Below are 10,557 nucleotides of genomic sequence, written 5' to 3' on the forward strand. Positions count from 1 at the left end.
TCCTAGCCTTCTCCGCCTCTTCCTCAAACCTTTTATTCTCTTCCTCTTTCTTTTGATAACACAATTCAGTATACTCTTTCTTTTTTTTCCTATATTCTTCCTACGATTTTTTTTTCTATAGTATGTATTCTGTAGACACGATGAATTTCGAAAAATTGATCAAACTGGATTCTGCTTTGGCAGACTTTTGAAGGCCTAAAAGGAATGCAAAAATTAGTAAAACGGCTATTTTGAATGAAAGTTTAAAAACTCAGCTCATTTAAAGCATTTTTTAACTATTTTTTTCAAGATTTAAAAACTAGGTACAGGTTTTCATAATACTCGTAAATTCGAACAATTCAATCTGATGACTTTTTTCGATAAAAAGGAAATGATCAGAATTATAGAATTTTCAAAATCCAAAAAAAACTAATAGGAACATTTTAAGCCGAAAACCGATTGATATGAAGAAAGTCTACAAAACAAGAACTTTCACTTTTGAAAGCTCTATGAGATTATCATAACAACTTTTTCAATTTTGTCGAAAAGTTGAAAATTCAAATTCACATTGTACAAAAAATTATGAAAAATAAAAAATTCCATTTTGCGGTCAGCCTATGCAAAATAAAAAAATGAATAAACTAAAATTGCGCGCCCTGAAAAGATGATCAAATTTGTCATGAATCCGATTTCGAAAAGACGCGCAGTTTTTGTTTTTGTCCTAAAAAACATTACAATTACAAAAATTAAATTTTTGGACAAACGACACAAGCTATGAAAGAAATAAATAGATAAATGTTGCTCTTTTAAAAAATAGTGAAAACTCGTTTAAATTTGTCATAAATAATTTTTGATACGAAATTTTTGTTTTAATCGTAAAATATAACATTCCAGATAAAATTTTCTTTTAAAAAACGACACAAGTTTGTTTCAATACAAATTTTTATTTTAATAGAATAACATGCTATGCAAAATAAGAGAAAAATAAAAAAAGGAACATTAGAAACAAAATTTGCAGTTCATTTGGTAATATCTGATTAAACAGCCCCTAACCGACGTACAGAAATAAATATAATATACATTTGATATAATAGAGTTTTACATAATGTAGAAAAAATCGTATTTTCGATGAAATCGATTGCCAAACACCAGGCACGTGATGAGAATGTGTTCGTTAAATCCGAAGGAGCCTTAATAAAATGAGAATACGATTGGCGCAGTTTTATTGTTTCAAAAAATTCTAATTTTTGTAATTAAATGACAACAATTAGTTCAAAAAATGGGAATTGTTATTCATCAGGTTACTGAAACACATACGAACATTGTGATATGGCACACTATTAAAATATGTATAACTAGTTATAAATATATTCTTCTCATTATTATTTTTATTATTATTTACAGAAAGAGGACGCCTGCAATTTAATGCGTCATGTACAATGATTCCACGAAAAAGATTATAAGGAATTTACAGAAGAAGAAGCAAAAATTGACGATTCTGGATTACGAAAAATTGTCGATCCCATCTTAAAAGCTCTTCCAGCAGGTGAAAGGCTGTGTTTAAATCGGGAAAATGTTCGAAGCTCGGTCCTAGATGCAGCTGACGACGTTTGGAATCAGATTAAGAATGAATTATCAATTTAATTCTAATTTAAAATGAGGTTCATTATAAAATGAGTTCATTATTTTCTTTTTAATGACTAATTCGCATCGAAATCACTCAGTAACAATCGAAATCTGTTTTATATCTGAAAATAAAAATATATTTTTTGCAGGAGAGAGTCGCGTCTGTGAAAGTAGACCTAGCCTCACGTTCTGGGCGCTCTTTTATGGGCATCAATGTTCAATTCCTGAAGGACGCAGAATTGACATTGCGGACTTTAGCTGCAAAAGAACTGGAAAAAAGGCACACGAGTGAACAATTACTCACTTACATCAAAACTACTCTTGAAGTTTATGGGATAGATATAGAGAACCTCTATACTTTCACCTCCGACAACGCAACTAACATGATCAAATTGTGTCGTTTGATAAGGGAATGTCAACAGAGAGCTGCAATGGGAGACTCAGAAGACTCCAGTGACGTGAACCTGGATAACAACGAAAATTATATCATTAATCAAGATGAGGAGGATGCTAATAATGACGAGGACGCTGAAGGTGATGAGAAAGAGGCCGAAACTTCAACCCTGCGAATTGAAGCAGATGAAGAAGATGATCCTCAGGCTGAGGAAGGCGAGCAATCGGAGAATAAGGACAAAGAGGAAGTAGCGTATCTAGTGGAAGCATACGAGGCTCATCACAGTAGCTTAGGAATCAACTGCATTCGATGTGCTGCGCATTCACTTCAACTTGCTATAAATGGCAGCTTGAATGTGCACTGCGCAAGCACAAATTCCAGAGCGCGAAAAGCTGTTGTGGAATTTCGAGATCATACCATGCTGCACAAAGTTCGTGAAAAGGCCCGTGAGCAGGGAATTATGGAACAGATCATCAAGGCAATATTTAAAGACGATACCAGGTGGCATTCCATACTGGATATGCTACTATCCCTTCAGAAATATAAACGTTTTAACTTCCTGTTGAAGAAGTCAGTAAAGCTTACAGAAATGGATTGGAAAAATATGGAATCATGCATTAAGTCGCTCATGCCTGCAAAAATTGCGACAAAACTGTTGCAGGAAGAGAACCTGCTTCTCACAGATTTTGTAGTCGCCTGGAAACAATGTATGTTCGAAATCCAGGAATCAACACATCTTTGGCGAAATCCCTGGTGAAGAATATGGAAACGAGGCTTCAAACACTCATGGAGAGCGAAGTGCTCCTCGCAGCAATGCTTCTAGATCTTAGAGTTTGCACCTTGTTGACCATCGAGCAAGAAGAGCAAGCTATCCAGCACTTGCGAAAACTATGCAATAAATTATAGTCGCAAGCAAAACGAGTCGCAGTTGAATCGGGTGAACCAGCTGAGAGCAGAATCAACGAGAATGAGCAAGAGGAGAATACTGAAAATAGCCCATCTCAGAAGCTGGCTACGCTCATCCAACAAAAGTATTTGTAGAAGCATCAAGGGTAGGAGGGACATCAGTATGCAGGTTACGACATCGCCATCGCCTTGAGGAGTTTCAGCCATCAACTTCCGCGCCCGCTACAGTCCAGCGTGCTCGCATACAGGAAAGAAGACCGGTACAAATGGCCAGAACTATTTTCACTAGCCGTGATTGTACTTGCGACGCCTGCTACTCAGGTGAGCGTCGAAAGACATTTTTCCGCGATGAAATTTATTTTTTCCTTCTACCGGTCGAATTTGAAGGGCAACATTGTAGATGCCATTCTTGTTATTCGATGCAATAAGGACATTTTTTGCAGTAATGGGGAAACCCAGAAAAATAAGAAATTAAAGTCGGCTCGGAATCAATTCAGGGACACATAAGAGAAATGCATCGGTCAAGGTAACGATGGTGTTGTATTTACCTTGCTCTACGCACTCGGTCTTCATACTTGACCCATATTTGTGCCCAGAAGTTTTTAAAATAAAGGTCAAGCATCGACAACTGTAATTTTGTGATTGTGAACTCTCTTTTGTTAATGTTACTTCGGCTTTAACGAACACATTCTCATCACGCATCTCATACTTCGTATTTGATTTTGTCCAAAATGCGAAATTTTGCACTCATTTTTATTCTTAAATACCCTGAAAAATATATAATTTCAATAAATTTATATCATTACAATTCATGATATGCTAAAATATGTTTAAAAACATTTGATTGCACTTTGTGTCGCTTTTTCAAAAACATATTTGTTCATTTTCAGTTACATTTTACAATTTAGTCAAGAGAATCGCATCCTATAAACGGAATTCATAACAAGTTTGTAGATATTTTTTGGCTGAACAAGTTCTGTTTATTTATTTCTTTTATAGTTTGTGATACTTTTCCAAAAATATAATTTTTTTATTGTAAAGTTTTTTTCAGCAATTAAGTCCTATGCTACTTTTTGTTGAATAATTACATAATCTTAAAACATTTCTTCTAATGTTTAACAAATTTGTATTTGTTTAAACAATTTTTATTTGCTAAAGCGGTAATTTTTCGATAATTAAAAGGATCAAATAAAATATAAGATATGTAATCAGTTAGGATTATAACAGTATTTTTAGAAAAGTGATTATTTAAGAAATTAAATTTGATTCTTCAAGCAGATAGAAATTGATTAAAAATTAAAATAAATGTATCAAAATTACGTAATTATATTAAAAAATGTAGCATATGATACTAATTCAAAAAGAAAGTTGATATATCTGGCTCAATTTTTAGGAATTTTAAGAATAGACAATAAATAATTATTTCAATAATTACACCATGTTTTTAGAAAAATTTACTTCTCCAAACAATGAAACAATAACAATTCATTTAGAAAACACTATTACTTTTTTTACATTTTTTTAGAATAAGGAATATTTTTAAATATTTTTAAATCAATTTTTGAATCTTTCTTTAACAAAATATTTTAAGAAAAAAGTGCAGAAAGTAAATTATATACAAAAGTGGTAATCCTGTATATGCCTAAGTTAGGTCACTTTGAATTTTTGTACAGGTATTCACAGGTTTATGCATAATTAAGGACTATTTATCCTATACAAAAATCAAAAGGAAATGTAAATTTTCGAGTAAAAAAATGCGAAAAAATCATTAATTTAGATTTTTTGCTTTTAGCTCGTGTATTTTAAAAACTTTTTCTTATGCAAGCTATTCCCTCGAATTTCATCCTTTATTAACAAGAAAAACTTTGTAGCCTCTTCTCATTACCGAGTTATAAATTTATCGGCTAAAGCATGCATGAGGAATTGCTTGCATGACAGGAATTGCATGACAGGCATGCTCCTGGAAGTTCTTTCCAGTGGTGCCTTGCAGCAACTGGAAGCATCTCATATATTCCGCAAGTGAGAAGCGGTTACCTAGAAAGATTTGTGCTAGTAAGGTTTGTACAATGGTGCCTTGTAGTAGTTTCTACTTTGTTAAAAGTTTAAAAGTTATTCCGAGGGAAAGGATGTGCCGAGAAGAATAATCTAATAGTGCCTTAAAGTGTTTAATTTTTTTTAAGCGGTAAGGACCTATCCAGGGATGATTTTTAGCGATTTCTATTTTTTGAAAGGAGAAAATAACTTCTTGGGAATAAATATTCTAGAAAGACTTGTCCAATAGTGCCTCGAAGCATCTCGTATTTTTTTTTTAAGTAGGAAACGATTTTCGGGAAACCTTGTCCCGACAAGACATGTGCCGGGAGTATCTATTTAATGGTTACTTGCAACAACTCATATTTTTTAAGACGGGAAGTGATTTCCTGGAAAAACTTGTCTTAGAAAATTTACTCATTAGAAACTTATAGTGAATCAAGATCTTACAGAATTCTTCTGTTACTTACAAGCAGACTTCAAAGGTGGAAAGTTTGAAGTTACGAGTAATTGAATTAACGATCTGAAAATTCTAGATGAATTCCTCTCTGTTTGCGATGGTTAAAATTCGATAAATTTTAAAAGGAAAAATATTCTAGATTAACTCTTGCGTATGTACGATGGTAAAGATCCATAACTAAAGAACCACGGTACCCTTTGAATCAAAAAAATTACGGTAGAAGTAGGAACTTCATATTGAATCTATTAATTGAATATACAAAACTGATATTTTATTGTAAATATAAGTGTTTTAACTATGTGTAAAATGCCTCAGTTTTCCAAATTTCAGGATAATGATTCCTTATTTTTTGGCAGGAATGGACGACATCCAACAAATATATTTTATTTAATTTTTAAATATAATAAATTTAACTTTTCAAGAAAAAAGTCAAGTTACTCAACTGAATACAAGTAGTGCTTAAATGATTATAATCTATTTCATTTAACATACAAAAAATATCCAAAGATAGTAAATAAAGTTGCCTTGTTTCACAGTAATAAGACTATGATTTACAAATAGCTTTATTGTTTCAACTACAATTTACTGCTTCAATATAAATAATCTTTTATATCAATAGTCTGATAGTGGTTAGTAGGCTGGGGGGAAAAACAAACATTGTGCGACCAGGAAATGCCTGGATGCGGAAAAATGTTCCAGTCCAATCCGAAACTCAGCACCCTTTGAAATTTGAAAATTTTGAAAATTTAAGGTTTTGCAAAAATGGGCTTAAAATCAATACCGATGCCTTCCAAGGGTGACTTTACGATGAAAAGTCATCAGAGGGTACTTAGAGGTTCGTACCGCATCGCTAAAGTCACCCCATGTCAATCCTCATGGAGGAGGAAATGGCTCAAAATTGCGTATTTTCGAGTAAAATGCTTAAATACTTGTGCAGCTCCTAGCTCACTGAGCTCTATTACATCGAGTGACCCAGAGCCTACCACGTGGAGGTGGCTGCATATCGGGCTCCACCCACGCCCACCCAACCAACCAAACATATGTAGAACGTGCTTATTTAAGTCTCAGAGTCATTAATTACACCCACAAAGTCTTTCTTAGTGTCAAATAAGTTGACAGTCTTTCGAGAAAGAAGTGTAGCGCATATCTGTCGGACCCAAGCCTCGGGACCGACGCCTTGTCTGGAAACCTCTGTTACCAGTCTAACAGTTCTTTCCACCGCTACTGTGTGACAAGGGAAATATTTAAAGTCCCAGTCTGGTACCAAGCTATCGGCCATAGATAGCTTAGCGGTAAATTCATCCTCTATTATAGGAAATAAAACTGGAGGTACGGTAAGTGAAACATCTGTCTGTTCCCAATCAATCATTTCTGTGTAATCATTACCTTCAAAATTAATTTTTGGCACAATATTGTATCTAACGGTTGTCTGTTGCTTATGTTTTGCTTCCAGGATTTTGGTGAGTGCATCTTGGTGACCGGTAAGCCTAGGGTCGGTTACCATTCTAAGAAGTATATTTTCTGGCATGGCAGAGAAGCCGTTTGTCTGAATGGAAGTGTTTACCACATTTCGGTACTTCAGAGGAAGAAGCCTTGACAATTTGATTGCTTGGAAGAGATGCCTACTCACATCAGCGATAGACTTATCCCGTCTGATGTGGAACCACTGAGGTACGTATACTGTGAGTAAGTATTCAACTAATACTTGCAGTTTGTTCGTGGGCATTTTTGTTGATATGTATAATCTCAGAATTCTATTTGCAGTTGTTAGCCAGCGAGCCATGTTGATGGGGCCTATCTTCCGGGAGGCCAGCTCAGGAGAGCACGCTCCGAACTGTATGGCATCTGATAACTCATAAAGATACCTTTGATCTGAGCTGAGATCAGTGGGCTCAACCTCAGGTAAGTCACACTCAACTTGTTTAAACTTTACAACATCGAGGATCTCACAAGTTGGAAGTTTTCCCCCTATTGGCCCTGAGTATTTGTTTGGACCAGAGGTAGGTCCGTCAATAAATACGAAAAGACTTCTGAACGGTAGCTCATTGAAATGTAATAGACAGACAATCCATTGCAAGGGACGATCAAGTCGTTCCTATGGTAGACGAATAATTCCTTCCTTCCAGCCCGTATTCGTATTTGTACCGTCACAGCCCACGACTATCACTGCATCGAAGCCTCCATTCAGTTCTGTTGTTACGTAATTATAAATAGAATTGCACTCATCTTGGGCATGGCTCGATGGTGTGACGACATGGCCTACGCATTTAAAACCTGGTGCGGCCACCAAAGATATGTGTTCCTCGTTAATAAATCCGGAGGCTGTCAATGTTTCGTCTTTCCGACTATTAAAGTATAAGCCACGAACAGAATCCTCATGGCGAGATTCCTCCTTCAACTTGGAGCCTATTTTAATTTTCTCGCGCCTTATCTTCCTTTTATCTATGACTAGACACTCAGGTACTTTTTGAGAAATATCCGGGGAGATCATACATGCTCTAATGGCAGCGAGGAGTATAGACGAGCTTAAATGTGCCGCAACCCGTTAACTTATACCATATCTTTGAGCAACTACTGCTGCTTCAGATAAGTCAGGTCTGGCCTGCGATGATTTTCTCTGCACAAGTCTGCGTAGTATGTCGTGAAAATCGTCATCATCGGTAGAAGTATCAACCTTTACCTTAATTTCAGGAGGAGGATTATCACCTTCACCTTCCTCAGAGAACGAATCTAAACTTCTCCCCGTTCAAGTCTGCCTCTTTTTGCATTACGTTCTGCTCTCTTATGTATTCTTTTTGTTTCAGAGACATCTACGCTGGCGATTCCCATGAGCCTTTTACCTCTTTGGTCAAGATAGAAGGCATGCTCTACGGCTGGAACCTTCTTTTCCTTGGGAGAGGAGCACCTAGACAAGTCAACGCACTTACAAGCGGCTATGTTAAATAATTCAGAGCAGTACTCTTTGAAGGCGGCGATTTCTCATCCTTATTACTTTGAGAAGTTGTTTTACTCTTTTATGAATTTTTCAACGTAGTGTATTCTTTATGAAGATTTGTGAGACATTCCTTAATGCGCTGCTCTGAAACCGTTGGGATAGAAGCAGATTCCCAAATAACTATTAGTTTGGAACGGACTTCGCCGGCAATGTCTCCGAACGAAGGCTCCTCGTCTTTTTCTGAAAGACAGCCCTTTTGCCTTCTAACCCCCTGACAATATCGCAAAACGTCAGCGCTCGTTAGCAAAACGTTCGGACCAAAATCTTTTAAAGGACCAAATATAGGGCACTGCACACAGTCTCTCTTTGCGAATTTCGACATGCTGTGGCATACAAACCAAAGAGGGGAGTGCAGGCAGAACCAGAATGTCTAACACCAAAAGAACCAACGACGAGACAATGAGAAGAAGAAACGACAACGTCAACTAGCACCTGCGAGTGAACAAACATTAGGCGTGAGCCGAGAGTACGAGACATTGACAGGTTCTGACAAGTCTCGCCAACGCTCGACCAGAGGGAGGGGGAGGGGGAGAAGGAGACCGGCGACCGGGGGGGGGGTCCAGCTTCAGTGTAGAGGTGACATAGACGCTCGTGTGCTCGTAGACAGACATGACTCAGGGACGGAACAATTATTTAAGCGTTTACTCGAAAATACGGAATTTTGAGCCATTTTCCCCTCCATGAGGATTGGCATGGAGTGACTTTGGCGACTCGGTACGGACCTCTAAGTACCCTCTGATGACTTTTCATTGTAAAGTCGACCTTGCAAGGCATCAGTATCGATTTTAAGGCCCATTTTTTCAATACCTCAAATTTTAGAGTTTTTTTAGTGAAATTTCGAGATTTCACCCTCAAAGAAGAGGCTGAAGATATTATCGGATTTCAAAATTTCAAAGTGCGCTGAGTTTTGGATTGGACTGGGCCACTTTTCCGCACACAGGCGTTTCCTGGACGCACAATGTTGGTTTTTCGCCCCAGCCTAAATTCTCGCGACTAAAGAAGAAAAAATAATCTGAAAAAAATTCGCGCAGTCAAAATGTCGAAAATTAGTTTTGTTTGGTTACATTTGAACTTACAAAATATCAGGCTCACTGACCTTATCTCCTTTGTGTAGGTATACAAATCATAATAAAGTTGAATTAAGGATGACCATAGAGCGTTACAAGTTTATTTATTCCAGAGTTCCATCTGCTATAGAATGTCAGAGTGATATCTCGAAATCCAGGTCCATTATCAGTTCAATACAAACCACAATAATAATTTCATTTTCCAGGATTACGAAAGACATCTCACTCTGAACTTCACCAAAACATCCAAATGGCCGTATAGATACTCCTGTTATAAAAACAAGATAGTCGTTTTGAATTTTTTTCCTATTTCCGCTGGTTCGAATCTGCCGTTGACAAAGATTCAAGAAGGAAAGATTTAAGGGACTGATTCTGAGAGGCATCACTAGTGCCTCGAAGTCGACACCCAAGATAGCTCTGGGGGAACTAATAGGATTGGAGCCCCTTCATCCTACTACCAAGCCTGTGGCTGCGAAAGCGGCCTGATGTACCGGGTCAGCCCATCCACGGAAAAGAAATAGCTGAACTGTAAGGTACACCTGCCCAGTGATGGATACCACTGGTTTACAGATGGCTCCAGGAACAAGGAGAATGCAGGTGCCATAGATATCGTAGAAGGAATGAAATGGACTTCATACTTGCGATGGGGTCCTACGCAACAATTCTGCAATCTGAGATCATGGCCATGCTCCAGTACGCCTACAGGCCGTAGCAGTATAGGAATAAGAGAAACATTCGTATCTGCTCGGATAGCAGAGCTGCTATCATGGCCCTGAATGGAATAACGAGCACGTCGCTACTCGTTTGGGACTGCTTTGAGGCACTAATTAAACTAGAGACAGACAAACCGAGTCACTCTACTTTGGATCTCTGGACGCAGCAGAATCAAGGGCAAAGCGATATCGGATAGGCGAGCAAAGCCAGCAGCAAAAGAGACTTTTACAGGACCTGAGCCAGTCATAGGCATTTCCTGTAGCTTAGTCACTAAATATATTATGTGGGACGACGGTCGTGGGGGCTAAAGCGTAGGCTTTGGACCCACTCCTTCGGCTTGCGGGTTCGATTCCCGCCTCGCACTCTGGAAGAGTCTCGGTGGCCC

The sequence above is a fragment of the Belonocnema kinseyi genome, chromosome 1 (genome assembly GCF_010883055.1).
Source record: "Belonocnema kinseyi isolate 2016_QV_RU_SX_M_011 chromosome 1, B_treatae_v1, whole genome shotgun sequence".
Classification (NCBI taxonomy): domain Eukaryota; kingdom Metazoa; phylum Arthropoda; class Insecta; order Hymenoptera; family Cynipidae; genus Belonocnema; species Belonocnema kinseyi.